This window comes from Sus scrofa, chromosome 14 (assembly GCF_054392235.1).
Source record: "Sus scrofa isolate SSC_HxYL_T2T_F1_AM1 chromosome 14, Sscrofa_HxYL_maternal_Yorkshire_Landrace_v2.0, whole genome shotgun sequence".
NCBI classification, from domain to species: Eukaryota; Metazoa; Chordata; class Mammalia; order Artiodactyla; family Suidae; genus Sus; species Sus scrofa.
The window spans coordinates 78,551,444-78,565,723 of record NC_139396.1 but is presented as its reverse complement, the minus strand read 5'-3'; the positions used below and the strand labels follow the sequence as shown (position 1 = coordinate 78,565,723).

The window sequence follows — 14,280 nt, the reverse complement described above, 5'->3', positions numbered from 1 at the left end:
GAAAAAGCAGGGGCCCTGGAATTCTCCTGCCCAGTCCCTGAACAGTCGTCAGGGCTGGCTGTGCCCTTGCGTCACAGAGGACTGCTGTATGACGCCGGTGGCCTGTGTTCAGGACGTGTTGCCAAGGTCACTATAGTTTGTTAACGGGCAGCTGCCACTGGAAAGCATGCGCCTGACTGGCAACATTTCCCCACTGTTGCAGAGAGCCTCTGAGTGGCAGGGAGGCATCTAAGCAGGTGGTTTCTGCTGCAAAAGCCACCCGCCCTGGATGTGCCTTCTTCCCACTGTGGCCTTTCCCAGGCCTGGCATGTGGCTTTCCCAGACACTCAGAGAGGCCACGTGCCCATTCACATGGCAGCAGCGTGCCTGGTGATCACACTGCACATCCCAGGTCTTTACCTGTAAAGTGGCTGTTTTCCCAACCCTCCCTGCTCTTGGGAAAATGAGAGTCATTGGCAGAGATAAACATTTAAGCCTCGCTGGGAGATTTCCTGGCCCAGTGGGTTAAGAAGTGACTTTGGGATGGGGTGAAGGGGGAAGGAGTTCCCGTTGTGGCTCAGCTAGTTATGAAGCTGACTAGTACCCATAAGGATGCAGATTTGATCCCTGGCCTCACTCAGTGGGCTAAGGATGCCACATTGCTGTAGCCGAGGTGTAGGCTGGCAGCTGCAGCTCAGATTTGACCCCTAGCCTGGGCACTTCTATATGCTGCAGGTGCAGCCCTAAAAAGCAAAAATAAATAAATAAATAAAATGCCATCTCTATTTTTTGTGAGCTTCATGTTTTTAAAAACATGTGCTTAAACTTCTCAAGCCTCAGTTTCCTCACGGGAGGCAGGGGGCATGTTGCCCTCTGACCCCCTGCCTGGCTCATAGGAATCGCTCATTAAAGGGCAGCGCTGACAGATATTACACGTTCCATACATGACGAGGTTCCCACGTAAGGAGTGTGGGTGCGCGCAGGAGTCTGCCGTGTGCGAAAGGAGGGTGCAGTTGATGAGACTGACTTCCAGAGTTGCCGCAGTTCAACTTGTTTTTCCTTATGAAAATGCGAATGTGCCAACATCTCTTCTATATCACATGGGGAGGAGACTTAGCTTTTTCTTTCAGTTTTTCATCAGTTGAAAGAAAAGCTCTGGTGGCAGTGAGCCGTTGTGGAGGTCTGTCTGTGAGCTGGGCTGAAAGTACAAACCAGCGAGACAGTGAAATTTTGTGTGTTCCTTAAGTAAGCCCTCCTCCCGCTGCACTAGTAAGGTGATGTTCATTCCAACCTAGCCCCTCCATTCGTGTTTTGCTTTGTTTCTTCTCTTTCCAAGTAAAAGTATCTTTAACAATGGTTCAACTGTTCAGAAATAGAACAACTATGAGACGACTTTTAAAGGATATGAACTAATACTAATCACACAATATGTAATAATCACACATCTATATATGGCACCTATTAGCATGGCCACCGTGAAATCCCATCTCTCTTTGAGAAAGTAACCGTTCTAGAGAGTGGGGTTCTGGGCCATTGAGAGCTTGACGTTCAAAGCAAAAGAATGAGGAGTGAAGGAAGAAAAGGAAGGGAAAAGAAAGGAAAGGAAAGACATTTTGAGCAGAAAACTTTCTAACGTGTAATTCAGGAGTTCCCGTCGTGGCGCAGTGGAAACGAACGCGACTAGGAACCATGAGGTTGCAGGTTCCATCCCTAGCCTCGCTTGGTGGGTTAAGGATCTGGTGTTGCCCTGAGCTGTGGTGTAGGTCGCAGATCCCGCATTGCTGTAACTGTGGTGTAAGCTCGTCGCAACAGCTCCCATTAGACCCCTAGCCTGGGAACCTCCATATGATGCAGGTGCTGCCCCCCAAAAAGGCAATTCAACCTCTCCAGCTTTCTGAAAGAGTCTGGAGGCTTTATTTAACATCTTTTTTTCTTTTCTTGGTCCTGACATTGTCATAATGAGAACCCGTTCTGATATTATTGTATAATAAAGTCGTGTGCTTAGGCAGTGGAGGTAGATGGGTATATATGCAGACATACTAGGAGGCCCTACGTTACTGGGCCTTCTAGAATTCTTCTGTCTGCTTTTTACACTTTTCTATTTCCTCCCTTCTTTAGGGTGTCAGCAGTTACTTCTTGCTAATATGCCTGTCTATAGGAAACCCTCTCCCTACTTCTCATTTTCTATTTCTAAAGTACTCTGGGCATGAACTTGAGAAAATCACAATGATTAGGGCTGTGTGTACAATAAACATGACTACTTTTTGAGTCTGGGCCTAAGGGCCATTTCTCCTACGAGAAAAGTATATGTGTAAGAAAATTATTTCTCAAGTTTTGTTTTAATTTTTAGAATGTCTTGTTTCTAAACTGTTTTCTGGATAAGTGAGGTGATGCAAAAACTCAGTTCTGTGTAAATAGAAAACATAGAAAGTGTTAGCAACCTACCCACTAACCAGTTGTACCAGGTTGGTTATCAGTTAACCAAATGCTTATATTCAGATAATATATGTCTTCAGTGCCCTGAAGTTCTGAAAATTTTAATAGCTCTGTGGATTGAACTGACATGAGAGAAAAATATTTCAAGTCTCCTTCAGTCATTTTTATGCTCATAAAAGTATTCTCAATATATCCAAGGCAATTTTTGATCACAGAGAAATAATATCCTCAGAAATCTCAGGTGCCATCTCCCTACTGGAGACACTTTCTTCCTTTCCCGATTGGTTTACAAGATGCATTTCCATGGCTGGCCATTTCTGTTTAGGATTCTGTTGGTCAAAAACATAATCTAGACAGTGGCCATGGCTTCAGGCTTTCCTGGCAGAAAGTGTAGTGAGTACTCAAAGTCAGGGGTTAGGAGCAGTTAGTCACCAAACACCATCACATTCAACCGTGCGAAGCTCCTACTTTACCCCCCTGGCCTGTTCCTTCCTGTGTGGATTGGGACCCAGAGCAGATTGTGGCTGGCTGGCCTTCCAGAAAGATCCACGCACTGGTCCCTGGACCCCAGGAGGCCTCTGGTACCCTGACTGTTTATATTAGCTATCATGCACACAGCAGTCATGTGGTACCCTTTGCAGTCAGCAAGTTTATCTTGTGTTAAAATTTTACCAATAGAAACGAAGCAGTGTTTACCCCCGTTTGATGGCAAGTCATGTGCAAATAGCACCTGTGAACATTTTCAGCACACATGCTGGACCACCCCCCCTTTCCTATTTCCTGTTGCGACGCCTGTCGGTGGGAAAGCCAGAAATGGTCAAATCTTTGGCAAGTGTTAAAATATTCACCAGAAATGGTTCACAGTCACTGCTGTCAAGGTGCCTGGGAGTTCTCCTTGTCACCATCAGAGCACGTTCATCCATTGACTGTAGACATTCATCTGAACATCCACCGAAACTCAGCACCTAGCTGGAAACCCCGAATGCTGTTAACAGGTATTTCTGCCCAGTAACAAGAAGCCTCTATATTTAGAATTTTTTTTTTAATGTGTTAGAATTTAAAAGGATTTTAAAAATTGGAGTTCATCATACTTTCCAACCTCTTTATTTCATATTTGTGGATCAGTCACAGTGTGCTAAGCACTCTTCTAAGTGCTTTGAAACATGAACTCATTTAATTCTCATAATCACTTAGTAAGATAAGTACCATCACCCTAGTTTGCATTTATGTAAATGGAGGCACAAAGAGATGAAGTCGTGTGTCCAAGGCCACACTACTAGTAAGTGATGGAGCAAGCGAGTTGAACCCAGGACCCAAGTGGGGCAAGTGCAGAAACACCACACCATGCAGCCTACCCTGCTGACGCTGTCCTAGTGTGTAAACAAACTGAACCAAAGTGGATTTTAAAAAATATCTGCTGTATTAGCTTGTTAGGGCTGTCACAAAAAGGTACCACAGACTAAGCAACTTAAACAACAGAAATTTACTTACAATTCTGGAGGCTAGAAGTTTAAGATCAGGGTGTCAGCAGGGCTGGTTCCTTCAAGGCCGCCCTCCTTGGTCTGTAGATGGCCGCCTCCTCCCTGTGTCCTTACATGGTCTCCCTCTGAGTCTGTGTCCTCATTTCCTCTTCTTGGGAGGATTCTAGTCGTATTGGATCTGGGCCCACCCTAATGACCTCATTTTAACTTAATTACCTCTTTTAAAACCTCATCTCCAAATACAGTTCCACTCTGAGGTCCTGAAGGTTAGGACTTCAGTATATAAATATGGGGTGGGGGGACACAGCTTAGCCTGTAGCATCTACAAAATGGCCAAAATATTTTAGCCATTATGCAAAATGTCAAAATGAGCTCTGTGTTCTTTAAAAAGAGACAATACTCAAATGGACATTTATTTGAATGACAAAATTGAGACGGCACTTTTTTTTTTTTTTCTGGATGATTGGTTTGACAAGTCTCTCCAATTTGAAGTGGATACTATGATGATGAGACATAGTGCCGAAACCACTATTTAGTCTGACTTCTTCCCTATCTCTTCTTATACCAAGTATGAGAATGTGGGGAACTATTCACCTATCTTTTATATCCATCCATCCATCCATCCATCCATCCATCATCTATGCATCATCTATTCATCTATCATCTATTCACCCATCCATCCATCCATCCTTCATCTATTCATTGATCCATCCATCCATCCATCTATGATCTATCTATCCATCCATCCATCATCTATTCACCCATCCATGCATCCATTTACCCGTCTATCTATCATCTCAGTGGACCATAGATTGAGGAGTGAAGTAGTCATCTTGTTAGTTAACTGCATTTAGGGCAGGTCTTTAAAAAGACTTCATTTTAGCTTTCTCATCATAAAATGTGACTTTTAAGTTAATTATAGAACACATGAAATCATGTAGAGGGAAGGAGCTTTATGACAAGAAATGTAAGGTAAGCCATTTTTTACGACTAGACGTAAATTCCTGGCTATAGTGAAAAATCACAAATATGTGGAAAGAATAGGTACACGTACATGTAAATGTGAGATATTCATCTTACAGTGTCCAGCATGTAACGGATGGTTAAAAATATTAAGAAAAGGAAGGAAGGAGTTCCTTAGTGGTTCAGTAGGTTAAGGATACAGTGTTGTCACTGCTGTGGCTCTGGTTACTGCTGTGGCATGGGTTCCATCCCTGGCCTGGGAATTTCTGCATGCTGTGGGTGCAGCCAAAAATAAAAAAATAAAAAAGGGAAGGCAGGAAGAAAGGAAAGAAGGAGGGGAGGAAGGAAGGAGGGAGGGAGGAGAGTGGGGGAAGGAAGGCATCAGGTCGCAGCTTTTCCTAACAGATGGCATAAATGGATACCAGCAATGATGTAAGTCTCTGCAGTGATTAATCACATGAACACTATAATTTTACTTCTCATACAAGAGCAATATTATCCAGCCTCTCCTAGTTCCAGTTCTAATTCTTCAAGTAGAGCACGTCTGTCTTAGCTGTGTTCATCATTTCTGCAACTACTATTCATAGCAGCGGAAGTGCTGTCTAAACAAAGTCTGAAGTGCTCACAAGTATTAGCGTCGGCGCTGGCCATTCCTTTCCCTTCTTTTGTTTTACATCCCAGAAAGCTAAAAACAAACTGGGCACCAGTGAAGTGAAGTTGCCAGCATAACGTCGAATAAACTACAGCAATCCTTTGACAAACCCGATGTTGTGAAAATGTGGCTTTGTCTTTGTGTATTAAAATTCAAAATACATGACCTTTTAGCAAATGCTGGACTTGGTTCAGCCCCCTTGGCAATGATGACTTTCCTTTTCCTTGGGTTATGTGTGTCAAGATTGGGGAACTTCTCCCTTCAATGAATGGACAGAAATGTGCTCTTAAGTTTCTCAGTATTTTGAGGAATGGGTTGGTGGTCACAGGGATGGATTATATAGTATTGTTCACAATTATTCCTTTTTTCTTCTTGAAAGGATTATACATTTTTACCCATGCCAGGCCTCCTTTACCGGTAGAGTATTCTTCCCTGCCTTGTTGTCAGGCTTGGTTCTGTGATTCACTTGGAATGACATGTAAGTAGACATAATGTATGTTATTATGAGCAGATGCATTAAATGTGATTGTGTGGTTCACTTTGATCTCTTGCCTTTCTGTCCATTTCCAAGAGAGCAGCATATTCCACATAGGGACCAGTTCTTCAGCTGCCTTCTAGGGTGAGAAAACACAAGGGATGGAGCCACAGCTAACCCATAGCCTCCATATATCATGAGTGAGAAATAAATCATTGACAGAAGCTACTGAGATCTGGCGTTGGTTGTTATGTACTGATGCTGGCTAATACCGTTGCATGAGATTTTGTGGAGATTTGCACAAATAAAACAGGGAAGAATATGAATGCAAGAAGATATTACATTTCAAATCAGTAAGGACTAGTTTATAAACATTAAAGGACGTATAGTTTACATTGCGTAACATTTGTTGAAGAATCTTAGAAAATCAGGAGGTCCCATTGTGGCTCAGCAGTTAAGAACCCCACTGGTATCCATGAGGCTGTGGGTTTGATCCCTGGCCTTGCTCAGTGGGTCAAGGATCCGACATTGCCTCAGGCTGCAGTGTGGGTCACAGATGCGGCTTGGATCCCGAGTTTCTATAGCTGTGGCATAGGTCGGAAGCGCAGCTGCAGGTCTGATTTGACCCCTAACCTGGGAACTTCCATATGCCACAGGCGTGGCCCTAAAAAAAGGAAAATAAAAATGTCAAGAAGGTTTGCAGACCTCTTGCATTTTGTAATTAACATTCTCTTGCCTTTCTGCTCTGCCTATTGAGTGTTTTGGGCTTATTGTCCTTGAGATTGATTCAGACCCACTCCGATCACCTCCTTTTCTGCTCTGCCCCCCATGCCTGTGCACAGAAGATCTTGATGCTTGTTCTTGAAAGACGGTCATTGGAGGACAGTGACTCTAGAGAACATGCTGTTTGAAATCTAGAAATGGGTGGATCCAGATAGTGTTTCATACACGATCAGTGTTCCCTGAAAGTAAGCTCAGAACTTAATTCATATAGTGTAAGGTAGAAAAGAGGATTCACTGCTGCATACTCGTCCCTTCCCCGCTGACTTTCTCTCCTACCAGAATCCCGCATCTCGAAGGTGACCTGTCATACAGTTCCTGGTGCCAGCCACGCAGCTGCTCATGGAGACTGGTTCCTTTGCCTCTCTAGGCAGCTGTGAAAGACTCCTGATGCCAGGAGCTGGCACAGCCATCTTGTGAGTGCGAGGAGACAAGACTGAAGACAAAAGCCAATGATGCTGAGGCTGGAGATGCAGAAAGGTGGCGAGAACCCGGCTCCTCAGTATCAGCGTTAAACCTCTATGCTAATTGAGCCTTGAACCGCTTGGCCTCCAAACCTCCTGTTCTACGAGATAATAGACACCTTTTTGTTTAGGCCCCTTGGCCAGGTTTTCTGTTCACTAAGGCTGTGGACACCCAGAAGGATACTTTGACCTTTTGCCCTTTTACAAATTGATTCCATGCTGGTCTGGATCTCACAGAAGACAAAGATGGACTCTCTGCTGTAGGCATCTGTGGTCTCTATGAAGAAATAATGAACTACATGAGGGCAGGATCCACACTTTCTGTTACTTTGCTTTGTCTATAACATGCAGGCCCTCACGGGCACCCGAGAGTAGCAGTTGCTTACTTGTCATAAAATAGTTGTTCAACGCATGAATATTTACCGTTGAGACTGTAAAAATGCTCCTACAAAGAAGCAGCCTAACCCCCTTGGAGGGTGACAGTACTCACGGGAGTCCTAATTCTGCCCTCCCTGACCCAGGCTGAATCTCCTAGGGAACCAGGCTGTCACCAGCCTTGTGAAGCCAGTCCTACCTGGGTGGCAAGAAGTTTACTTTCTTGCCCTCCCCTGGTGTCAGTAAATTTCATAAATATAACATAGTAAATGTGTTTCAATTCAATAAATTAAATATTTGGTAAATTAAATATAATAAGTAATGACCAATGTCCCACTTATCCCCAATAATCATTTTAGGTTTATACCTTCACTGTTACAGGTATTAAAAGAATCCAGGGATGTCTGAAGCTGCCTTTTCCCTGCTAATCTGTATGCTTTGTGAAGGCAACACCCACATCTGCCTGGTTCACTGTTGGGTCCCTGAGTTCCTGTCCTGTTGTGGGTGCTAAACACATACGTAGGGTTGAATAAATGCCCAGCCGTAGTATAGTGAGGGGCCCAAAGCTATGAGCAGGTCAGCCCATATCAGGGCCTGGCAGGGACTCCCTAAGTGAACGCTCTGGGGTTCCAAGAAGACCTCACTATGGATGAGTTAGTGCATTGTTGGCAAAAGGCCCTCACTGAAATCTCCCCATAAATTTGTTGTAGAAAAGGACACGTGGACAGTTAATGTTAACAAGGACAGGAATCCATTACATGAATAAGACCTTTCAGACATTAATTGATTGAATCCTCCCAACCGCCCTGTAGGTTCCATGGCTGACAGCCTCTAAGATGTTCCCTGGTGGTCCTCACCTGCTGGCATCCACTCCCTTGTGTAATCCTGCCCCTAAGTGTGGGTGAGACTCATAGACTCACCTGCAGTGGATAGAGTGTGGCCGAAGTAATGGCATGTCACCTGCAGGATGACATTATAAAACTGGCTTCCATCCTGGGAGCTTCAGCTGCCATGCTATGAACTGCCCTGTCAGGAGGCCTGTGTGGCAAAGGACTGAGGGGGCCCCCTCGCCAATAGCCAGTCCAGGAATTGGGACCCTTAGCCTGCAAGAAATGGCATCCTGCCAATAGCCGCATGCATGGATTTGGAAGAGGAGCCTCCCCCAGTCAAACCTGCAGATGGGACTGCAGCCCCAGATGATAGTTGCCTGCAATCTCCTAGACACCTCCAGCCGGAAGCTCCCAACAAAGTCATGCCTGGATTCGTAACCCACAGACACCGCAAGATAATGAACGATGATTGTTTTAAGCTTCTAGGTTTTGGGGTACTTTCTTATGCAGCATAGATAAGTAATAGTAGTACTAGGTACTAGTATAATTTGCATTTTATGGAAGAGGAGACTGAGGTTCAGAGAGGATGGGAAGTGATAGAGCCAGGCTGTGGGCGAACATAGTCTGACCTCAGAGGCTACATGATTAATGACTGAGGTCAGTTTCACATGGCATTAAACACATCACTACTGTTCAGCCAGACTGTGCAGAATCTTAATGTCCCCAGACTTTGGAAAAGCTAGAACACATTTCCTCCCAAGTCAGGTAACATTTTTGGAAAGATACCAAGGGGAAAAATTATAGATCAGGCAAGCAATGATAGAGCATTATCATTCCATTTCTAACAAAGATGTCTCCTGGTCCACCTCTTCAAAAGGGATCACTCTCAGCAGTTATTGTTGTTGTTGTTTTTTCTTTTCTTTCCTCTTTATTGTAATTAATTAATGAATTAATTAATTTGCTTCTTAGGGCCACACCTGAGGCATATGGATATTCCCAGGCTAGGGGTCAAATCGAAGCTGTAGCTACTGGCCTACACCACAGCCACAGCAACACAGGATCTGAGCCAGGTCTGTGACCTACACCTTGGCTCATGGCAACTCTGGATCCTTAACCCACTAAGCAAGTCCAGGGATCGAACCTGCAACCTCATGGTTACTAGTCAGATTCATTTCCACTGCGCTGCAGTGGGAACTCCCTCTTTTCTTTTTACAGCCGCACCTGCAGCATATGAAGTTCCTGAGCTAGGGGTTGGATCAGAGCTGTAGCTGCTGACCACAGCCACAGCCACAGCCACAGCAATGCCAGATCTGAGCCACATCTGCGACGCACACTGCAACTCAAGGCATTGCTGGATTCTTAACCCAGTGGCAGGGCCAGAATCAAACCTGAATCCTCACAGAGACAATGTTCGGTTCTTAACCTGCTGAGCCACAATGGGGCCTCCTCGGCAGTTTCTTCTGTCCTTTAACCCCCTCAGAATTATACAAAGTACAGCAAATGTGCGTATACAATTGACTTTATGGGAATATAATTTGTAGTATATACATGCACATCCATATATGAACATTTGGGATCATGATCTGCTCCTCCTAGCTGTTGCTGTGTAACAATTCACTCCAGAATGTAGAGATTTCCAGCAACAACGGTGTTGTCTTATCTCCTGTGCTTTCTGTGGGTTAGTAGGTGGGAAGGGCTCAGCTCAGCGGTCTAGCTTGTCACTGCCTGTGCAGCTGCCATGAGACGTGGACAGGGCCACTAGGGACTGACCAGGCATCCATCTCTCTCTGTTTGATCTTTCCATGTGTGCTAGTGTGGGCTCCCTCACAGCATGGTAACCTCAGGGCAGTCCAACTGCCCTCAGAGCTGTGAAATCTCTCAGATCATGTGTTCTAGAGACGAGATAGAAGCAGCACCCCCTGTCATCATCTAGACTCAGATCACTCATTGTCATTTTTGCTCTTTCTTGGTGGCTTGTCTGGTTTGCAGGGAACAAGGCATGGACCACACCTCCCAATGGAAAGAGTGTCACCAATTTTTCAATATACTTTAAAATATACTCACTCTAATGTGTCCTAAGTACATGCACTGAAGGGGAGCTTTAAAACACTGGGGGAAAAGAGAAGAAAAAAATATGAGAGCTGGTATTTCTTTGCTTTAATCTACTCCTTTTGTGCTGTTTTTGTACATATTCGTATACGTATCAATCAATCAATTAATATATAGGGGCATTTGTTCAAAAGTTTTTTTACTAACAAGGTGCACAATTTAAAAACGTAGATATTCCTAAGTACCTTGTTCAGAGCCTTGCTTTCTTTCCCTAACTTATTGAAAAAAATCAAAGGTCCTCTATATCAAGATCTACCAATCAACTTTTAACCTTTTTAAAAACTACTTCTTCGAGTTCTACTTTCTAGCCAGTCTCAATAATAGACCTTCAGGTGGAGTCCAGCTTTTCTGCTATTAGCAAGGCTGTCATGGACATGCTTGTGCAGTATGTCTTGGCATAATTTTGCAACTGCAGTCATAGGCTAAATTCAGGCAGTGAAATTCCTGGATCAGAGGTTGTAGACATTTAAAATTATGATTGATATTGCTAAATTGCTTTCAGAAGAATCTTAATATTAGCAAAATGACCACCAATTAACAGATCCCATATCAATATCTGCAGACACCTGTTTCTCTATATTTCTTCTTGACAGGCACTAATTATTATCCAAGTTAACAATTTTTGACAATTAGGTGAAAAATGGTATCCTATTATCACTTGGGTCTGTGTCTTTTAATTTCCAGTGAAAGTGCTTATTGGACATTTGTGTTATTTTTTCTACAAACTGTCCATTCTTATTCTTTGCCTAATTTTTTATTGTGTTAGTCTGCTTTTTCTTTATAGATGTGTACTAGGTCTTTGTAATTTAATGAGATTATGTTTTCATGTGTGTCGCAAGTATTTTCTCTGGTTTGTCTTTTTTTTTTTAATGTACTTTTACTACACAAAACTATGTCTTCTTTTATGGTATGAAATTTATGATTTTTAAATCTATGGCTTCTTTGCTAAAAAGGACTTCCCCAGGCAGAGGTGATCAATAAACACACTCATGATTTTTAAATCTTATGGTTAAGGGTTTTGTTTTGTTTTGTTTTTCCGGGCTGCACCCATGGCACATGGAAGTTCTCAAGCTAGGGATCGAATTGGAGCTATAGCTGCAGGCCTACGCCACAGCCACAGCAACACAGGATCCAAGCCGCATCTGCGACCTACACCACAGCTCATGGCAATGCCGGATCCTTAACCCACTGAGTGACGCCAGGGATCCAACTCGAATCCACATGGATACTAGTCAGATTTGGGAACTATCTATCTTTAAGGCTTTTATCCACGTGGAATTTATTGGGAGTAAAGAGTAAAATAAGGATCAACTTTAATTTATTTTTCCAAATGGCTCGCCAGTGGCTCTAGAACCATTTGTTAAGTAATTCCTCTTTTTACTACTTTCAAGCAACTCTTACTCCGTTAACCTGACCCCCTCTCTCTGAGTGTCTTAATTCTGGCCACTCTAGTAGATGATGACTGTGACCTTGGTTTAGGGTAGAAGCTACTGTTTGGCTTTGGAGGAAGGAGAGACAGGTGAGAGCGCCCATGATACAAACTCTCACTACAAGCAGTTACATGCCCCCCACTCCTGGCCCCCAGCTCTGCTACCTGCACGCCCCATGCCTCTCAGAATGTTTCTTCTCTGTCTTTTTGACAGTTCTTACCCATATGATCATCTTTGGGATCAATGCGACCGTGACGTTGATTTCACCGAGCACTTTAGGAGACTGCTCAGGAAAAGCTACCAATGAACAAAATGGAATTTGAAGCTGAAACACCTGGAAGACTTGGTATGGACTTGGCCCTGGTCTTGAAGAAGGTACAAGGCACTTTGTCCTGCGTCATGAATTCATTTGCCTTGGTGGGGTGGTGCGGTGTGGGGTGTGGGGCAGTGGGAGGAATCCTCAGGTGAGATGTCACTCCTGGCCTCTGTTGACAGAAGTTACAATTGAGCTGAAGGGATCTTCACCTCACCTTTTTTTCTTTCTCTCTCCTATTTTTTAGGGGGGCATATGGAAGGTCCCAGGTAGAGGTTGAATCAGAACTGCAGCTGCTGGTCTACGCCACAGCCACAGCAACACCAGATCCTTAACCCACTGAATGAGGCCAGGGACCGAACCTGCATTCTCAGGGATACTAGTCAGGTTCTTAACCCGCTGAGCCACCAAGGGAACTCTTACCTTTTTTTCAATTGCCTCACCTAGACTGCTTGGAAAATGTTATGCTGGCTCTGGGATTCAGTTCCAACCAGCAGACAGCTGCTGGTGTCACTAGCATAGATATCTGTACTGGGACTGCCCAGGTCAGGACCCAAGCCAGCAGCCTGGGAGCCTCCTTGCCACACTTGAAAGGTGCAAGCCGAGTAGACCAGCCCCTGCCTCTTGCAGGACAGTGAAGCCCTCCCACTGAGCACAGGAGCCAGCCCAGCAAGCACATGCAGCAGAAATGGGATCTGGGTTCTGAACCCAGATTCTCTGCCCCAGGCTTCCTTGCTCAGTGCCCAGTGTGTCCTAGGAGAGAGGGAAGAGCCCCAGGGGAAACCCCACCCTTGGGGCCTCCGCTCCACAGATAGGAAACAGAAGCAAGGCCACCCAGTTTAAAACCAATGCAAGATATCATACTGGCGTTCCCGTTGTGGTTCAGCAGGTTATGAATCAGAGTAGTATCCATGAGGCCTCGGGTTTGATCCCTGGCCTCACTCAGTGGGTTAAAGAATTTGGTGTTGCTGTGAGCTATGGTTGTAGGTTGAAGACACAGCTCAGATCTGGTGTTGCTGTGGCTGTGGTGTAGGCCGGCAGCTTCAGCTCTGATTCTATTCCTAGCCCGGGAACTTCCATATGCCATGGGTGCGGCCCTAAAAAAAAAAAAAGATATCATGTTAATTAAAGGGGTCTGTAGACCCAAGACCTGGCTAGATTCAGATCCAGCAGTTAACCTAAATCAGATGGTGGAGAGCAAGAATTTCATGTAAGTAAAGATATGACCCCGCAACGTGCAATTGAGCCGTTGCAGTGAATTTTTTTTCTAGGCTGCAGATATTTCCCGTCATAGATAACATGGTTTCTGACAGAGGAGCATGTGGGTGGGGCTGCCGACTTTTTTTTTATTCACTTCAAAATCACTGCAATTTGCTGAAGAAGTTTGAATGATTCCAACTTTTTTTTTTTTTAAGAAAAGCAGCTCTGAAATGAATGGCTTCATTGAGTCAAATTGCAGTAGAGCTCATGCCAGAAAGATCCCACTGCACCCCCAGGCGCCCAGCACCAGTTTTCCTCCTGGGTCACCTTGAAGACAGAGTTTGGTCCTTTCATTAGGGGATCCCTTTATTTCTTCATAGATACTCTAGCCCTGTCTTGCCAGGGAAATCACCTTTAGTTCACACAGCAGCCACAGAGCCAAGTGTTAAATGCAGGGCACCACGCTGCTGTCACCTCACGACTCTCAGGAGGAGGCGGATCCCTGGGCAGGTGGCTGGGGAGGGGCGCCCACTCACCTGTGTTGCTGAGGCCACAAAATGTGCCACCACAAAGGACTCCAGTACCATTATAGGAGGTGACAGAAACTGTTTTGCAAAAAGAGAACCGTAACTGTTTGGACCTTGAAAAGTTGAAGCGTCCCCTTTCCTCCTCAGGAGGCCACGCGAGTCTGAGGCAGGCGCCGGCGGGTCAGGGCAGCACCGAGCCACCAGGTCCCCAAGGTACCATGTTGCATTTCTCAATTTAACTTTGTTTAGTTTGGGGAAAACATTTT

General features: G+C 44.7%; 1 protein-coding gene across 11 annotated transcripts in view; it reads left to right on the top strand.

Annotated features, from left to right (window-relative positions):
* Window positions 1–14,280, top strand: part of LOC102158473 (uncharacterized) — a 156,204-nt gene that overhangs the window by 28,783 nt on the left and 113,141 nt on the right. For 10 of the 11 annotated variants that reach the window (XR_014827909.1, XR_014827908.1, XR_014827907.1 and 7 more), the window contains exons 3-4: window positions 12,188–12,349; window positions 14,162–14,227. The gene's annotated coding sequence lies outside the window, so the exon portion shown is untranslated. Of the gene's footprint in view, window positions 1–3,119; window positions 3,411–5,890; window positions 5,990–12,187; window positions 12,350–14,161; window positions 14,228–14,280 lie in introns of those variants that run through there. The other variant, XR_014827910.1, reaches the window with a different exon arrangement.